Source organism: Plecotus auritus (assembly GCF_963455305.1).
Source record: "Plecotus auritus genome assembly, chromosome: 9".
Classification (NCBI taxonomy): domain Eukaryota; kingdom Metazoa; phylum Chordata; class Mammalia; order Chiroptera; family Vespertilionidae; genus Plecotus; species Plecotus auritus.
Genome location: NC_137783.1, coordinates 88296267 through 88302266, shown reverse-complemented (window position 1 = coordinate 88302266; position 6000 = coordinate 88296267). Strand labels below are relative to the sequence as shown.

The 6000-nt window shown below is 34.0% G+C and overlaps 1 protein-coding gene across 1 annotated transcript in view; it reads left to right on the top strand.

The window, feature by feature from the left end:
- The first annotated feature begins 263 nt into the window (after positions 1-263).
- The window catches only part of CNTN5 (contactin 5), a 1155131-nt gene continuing 1149394 nt past the window's right edge, over positions 264-6000 (top strand). Inside the window, exon 1 of the mRNA XM_080642588.1 lies at positions 264-560. The gene's annotated coding sequence lies outside the window, so the exon portion shown is untranslated. The remainder of the gene's footprint in view (positions 561-6000) is intronic.

Here is a 6000-nt window from a genome sequence, read left to right as displayed (position 1 = left end):
GGAAATACCGTTGCCTGGACGCGCTGAGAAACCAGGAAAACCCGCCTGGAAGCCGAGCCTCCGGCCCGGGGACGCGCTAAGGGAACCTTTTCCACGCGAGGCGCTGGGCACTGGGCGCTGGCGCGGGCGCGGCGGCGGCGCGGCGAGCGGGCGGGGCGGGGCGGGCGCCGGGGAGCCCAGCCAGTCAGAGGCGCGCGGCGCGGGGCGCGCGGACGCATTGGAGGAGCCCGTGCGAGCCCCACGCACCAGCCTGAGGAGGCTCCGCACCTGCTCCCCAAATATAACCAACTACGGAGTGCGGGAGCGCGGACCGCCGGCGGGCAGCGACCAAAGTGCCATTAAAGCTCGGGGCGGGCCGGAGGTGTTCCCTGGGTCCTGTTTGGGGGAGAAGCCGGGCCAGCTGGGGGATCCCCCTGGATGATTAAAAACTCCGCAGTTGTCCTCTGCCACAGGCTGCGGGCGAGGACCCCAGCAACTGCAGCCTTTGAACCGCGCCGACGGCAGGAGGATGGGAGACGGGCAGTGAGAGCCGCCCAGGAAGGACAGGCTGCGTCTCCTCGGTAAGTGGCTGACACACATTCCTCGCCGCCGCTGCTCTCCGTGACGGTGCACTTCAGCTCCCAGGCGCTGGCAATGCTTGACACCCTCGCTGCTGCGGAGCCACCCTTCCTAGCCATGTTGCCAGAATTTAAAAACTAAGATAAAGCTGTCGCTGCTCCTTTTTTAACATGCTGTTTTGTTTTTTTTTGTTTTTTTTTCTCAGCTGGGATTTTATGTCAGAAAAGTTAGGGCAAGAGTAAATGCAACCTATTTGTGCATCTCCTAATGCCATCCCAAATAAGAGTAGACAGTTCCCACAACTAAACTGAAAGGTGATGAATGCTAGGATAGGGTAGGAGTTTTTCTACAAAAAGACACTCGGTGTTCAGAAAAGAGGATGCGTTTTTAGGTGCTGAATGTGTGTCTGATGACAGAGCAATGTGTTTGGGAGAACAGAGCTCAAATAACTGAGCATCTGGCAGTGCAATAACTTGTTAAATTCAGCAGGATGCTCTATAAGTGAAGTTCTGCAAAGTTCGAGAGACTAAAACAACAGTGTCTTGAATTATGCTGAGGTGTTTTCTAGATGTACTGCAGGAATGTGATAGATTGGAAAAAGGAATAAGAAATATGTTTAGACAGTTTGAGGTTTTTTTTTTATTGAAAAGTGGGCATGTTAATTTGCATATACATGGATATGGTGTACAATCAGCCGAGAAAATTATTCTGACAACCTTAAAAAATTTAAGTTGTTTTAACTAATTTTATTTGGGAAAATCAAGAATCCACTAAATATTTTAGAATTATTTTATTTTTAAATTTTATCAGCTTTCTAGCATGAAAAGTACTATTCATTGTGGTAATGTAAATTCAGGTTTGGAAGCAAAAAACTTTAAAACTGTTGTATTTGAGATGCCTTACCTACATTCATCTACTTTTTTTTTTTTAAATTTAAAAGATAAAATCACTTTGAGATGCCATGCTTATACCTTGATTCTGAATTTTAACTGTGGAAATAAGGATATGAGAAGCAGATGTTTATTAGGATACTAGCCTTAAAAAAATACAGACAAATAAATAGTGGGTTAAATTTAAAATTAGTGGAAGCATAATGGAGTACTATTGAATTGCATCAGAACTACAGCAATAAGCCTAAAGAGTTCATCATTATTAACATTTTGACCTTAAACATAAAATAATTAGTAATGATTAGGTCATTATTTTTTTTTTCAAAGTGCCTGTTGTCAATTTTAAGAAACTCAGAAATGTTTCTTTGCATATTTTCCTACATCATACTCAAATTATTATAAATCCAATGTGGACCAGTTTGTTGAGTCTCAAAGGTATATGTTTCCTTGATTAAAATGGGGAAAACAGTATGACTATATAATAATATGTCATATAAAACAAATAAATAAAATTAAAAGATATTACAAAGACTAAGTTTAGTGAAGGAAACAAAGCACAAAATTTAAAGTTAAAAAGAGAAGATGTGCTTTAAAAAATAAAATTGAACTTGAAAACTTAGCTGAAGTGTGGTGAGATGATATAAATACATATTTGAAAATAGAAAATCAGTACAATGTTTACAATATAAATGCCAATGTGTTGTGTAGGGCTTGGTGGAGTCTTTTAATTGTTCATATTTAAAACTTTTGAAAACTGAAAATTAAAGAGAAAAACTGCTACTTTTAATTTCTGGTTGATATCATACACAACTGAATAGAAAGTTAGACTTCTCAAAAGTTTAAAAAATAACATTACCCTGATAGATGAACTAAAAGCCAGACTTTGTCTATAACTTTTGAGGCACATGCATATAAGGATGTATTTGGAAATAGATCTGTGAAGCAGCAGTTGTGGAATTTTGAAATGATCACTGAAAGACCCTGTTTCCTTAGGTGAGTAGTACTTCAACTATGAGGTGGTCCTCCATTATTCTTAATTTGGGAGATGAACCAAAATCAAGCCATGATGAACACATAGATTGTGTTTATTTAAGACGAATTAAAAGTTAGTTGCTTGTGACTCTTCAACTTTATGTGCCCAATTAAGTTTAAAAATGGATCAGGTTTGACTAATATATACTTCTTTAAATGTCTTTTTCACTTAACAGTTTAGAAAACCATTGCCACCTTCAGGGTAGAGGTTAGGGTGTGGTTTAGTAGCAAACCCGATTTAGTAATAAGGACCAGAGGATGTCAATAAAGGGTAGAGGGCTCTCCAGATGAAGAAAGTAAGGGGATGCTGTGCTGGCCAAGTTATTTCGGAGTTTGTCTTATTTCTAGATAAAACAAAAGGTATGTTTTTGTGTGTTGAGGGAGGGAAACTATGAAAACTTGTCTAGATGGCTATAATAGTGTAAAGATGATTTGACTCTTAAGTTCCATTGGCTAAAACAGAGTTTTATTGTAGAGTTTAGTGACTCCATCCATCAAAAATTAGCATTCATGAGTCCAATATTTTTAAAGTGTTGGATTTACTGAATGCCTCCAACCACACATATTTTGATTACTCATAGTCTTTGAATTGGCTCTCTTTCAAAATATGTTCTTAAAAATTTACTAAGAGGTTGGAAATTTATCTTAATTTAAATAGGTCCATATAATTTGCTCAAATTCTGATTTCAGGAGCTTAGATTTATTCATCTCTTTCTTATCTGAAGATACAAACATGAAAAGAGGCGTGCATTTCAGATAAGATATTTTTTTAGATTAGTGTTGTAAGGTTGTGCTGATATGTTCCATGAACTTCTTAGCACTTTAGAGCAGGAAGAGGCTGGTCGGAAGCTCAAAGCAGTAGAATCTCTGCAGAGGTCTATTTTCTGAGCACTTGTGATCAATAACTCTACATTAGAGACTGGTACATTTTAAAAAGTAATGAAGTATATAAAACTCATTAACACTTAAGCTTTAGGATTAAAAACTATATGAACAATGTCTCATCTCTGTACCTATACCCTTTCGATTAATGTCTCCCAGTGCACAATATTTAGAAGGGTTCTCGATAAATGGGATAGTATCAGACACTTGAACAGTTTTTTGGTTAATTATTTTTATTAAAATAAATAGAACAAATTCAGCAGTGCTTCATTGATAAAGTTGATATGAAAGGAATTTTTAAATGGTTTTATTATATATATTTACTTTTTAAGGAAAATAGAGTTTTACAATTACATTTTTTATGAGTATTAATTATATCCCATGAACTTGATATGTCTATGTATTTAACTTTAGGTTTTACTTATGATAAATGTGTGCATAACCTAAATGTAAGGCATTTTCATGCCTATTAAGCCCTTAAGTTAAAACACACGTCTTTAATTTCATATGCCAGAATAGTGTATGCTGTATTTTTGACATTATAGCGGTATTAAATATTGGCTCATAAGACTTAAAAGCCAGGCAAAATATGGAAGCTCTTCTTTTCTTTAGTACAGGGGACTGGAACTATAGAAATTGATCATAAAGTAACTCCAAAAAATAAATCAATTTGATCTTTTTCTGGAAATAAAAAAAATCAGTGAATCCATCTTTTCTTTAATATAAAATAGTGTTAAATTTATTATTCATGGTAAGTTTTAGAAAGTATAGTCATGTTCTTTTCTCATGTGGTTCTTAAGTTGGATCTTGTGATCACTGTCATTTTTCATACATTTCCAAACTATTTAATTGGATGCATTTGACAACATAGGGGAAATATTGATTTTTTTTTCCGATTTTTTCAGTGGTCCCTTAAAAATCCATAATGACCTAATAACTTGCCTCCTTGTGGTTACCACTTTTTAAATTTATTTTTAACAAGTGGATTTCTTTTAAAAGATTTGGCAGGACTTGCACATTTCCTATTATGTTAGTCATGGTTTCAGATATTTCCTATACTCACTTGTATACACCAAAAAAGTTGAGACCTTAACATAAAGCATGGTATTAATGTATTTGTATGCGCTCTCCTGCAAACACACCTTTATATTTTGTGTCTTTACCCTAAATATGGACCTGCTTAAGGATTAAAGTCACTAATATGAATGTTACAGAAATTTTAAGTAATTGTATACTAGTATATATCAGGCAAGGAGGAAGATGAAAATATTTTCTCTTTTGTGACCATTCACTGGAAAACTATAATTATATACACAACATTCTATGAGGGAGATAGGATTCTGCTCCCTAGCATTTTTATAGCTATTAAATACTTAAGAAGGAGAACATCTCATCTTCTATTATGATCTAGTATGGAGTTTAGGAAAAGAAATTTTGCTGATAACTTATGTGATAAAAGGTGGATTGAATTTTCTCCCACTTGATAGTAATAATGTTGGCAAAAACATTCATTATGAGGATAAAAAATTAGGGAGTTTTAATTGAAAGAGATCTTATAAAAGGGTAATTATAGTTATAATGTGTCTGGAGCTGCAAACAGATCTTTAATTGTATTTTCACAAGTATTTTACTAGTTGCTGGTAGCTAGTAGATAACCAGTAGAGAAATGGTATATTTGGTAAAAAATTTACTTTTAAGTGTATAAAGTTTAAACTTCATTGTTTTCAAATATTTATTTTTATATTTAAAAGTATTAAATAACTTTTCAGAAACAAAACCAAATATAAAGGTAGGGAGAGTTTAGATAAAGTATTTTAAATCTTCTAAGTTCTCCCATTTTAGCTTTATATACAAATTTACTTTTCAATAATGTAATATTTGCTAAGATACTATAAAGTTTATAGTCTCTAAAATGACTGAATTAGATGAAATCCCAAGTGATTAACAGGAACATTAATTTGAAGGTACAGGTGAGTGATAGTAGGAATTTAAAAAAAAATTTGCTTTATAGAAATAAATTTTTATTTAATTAGAATTTTATTATTATTAAATATAAAATTGTTTCCTGGGCAGCTAAACAAATTTTAAGTGCTCATAAATATTTCTAAAAACATTATGAAAAGTTTCATAATTAATTTTAGATTTTGTGTTGGCCACATTTTGTTATTTGAAAACTTTCCTGTTTATATTCTTTTATAAAAGATATGGAGTAATTTCATCTCTCATATTAAAAAATTAATAAAACAACTTGTAAGTAAACATTAACTTTTCTACTTTTGAGAATATTTGATGACAGGAACTTCAAAACACTGTCCTCTTTCAGTACCATTATTCTAATAGAAATGTGTTAGCTAATGCTAAAATAACCATCTCATTAAAAACAAGTACATATCGCATGAGTTATTATCAATAAATTATGAGGACATTTAGGAGAAAAGATGAGAATAATATTTCATGTTGGAAGGAGCTCGTATTTTTACATATTTATCACAAAGAATAATAAGTCAAGATATTAAGATGTTAAGTGATGTGTTTAACATTACATTTAATGGAAAAGATGGAATTAGAACCCAGTTCTCTTAAATTTCTAGGTCAGAGCTTTTCATAGTTTATACCTTTTTGCTATACAAATTTTAAT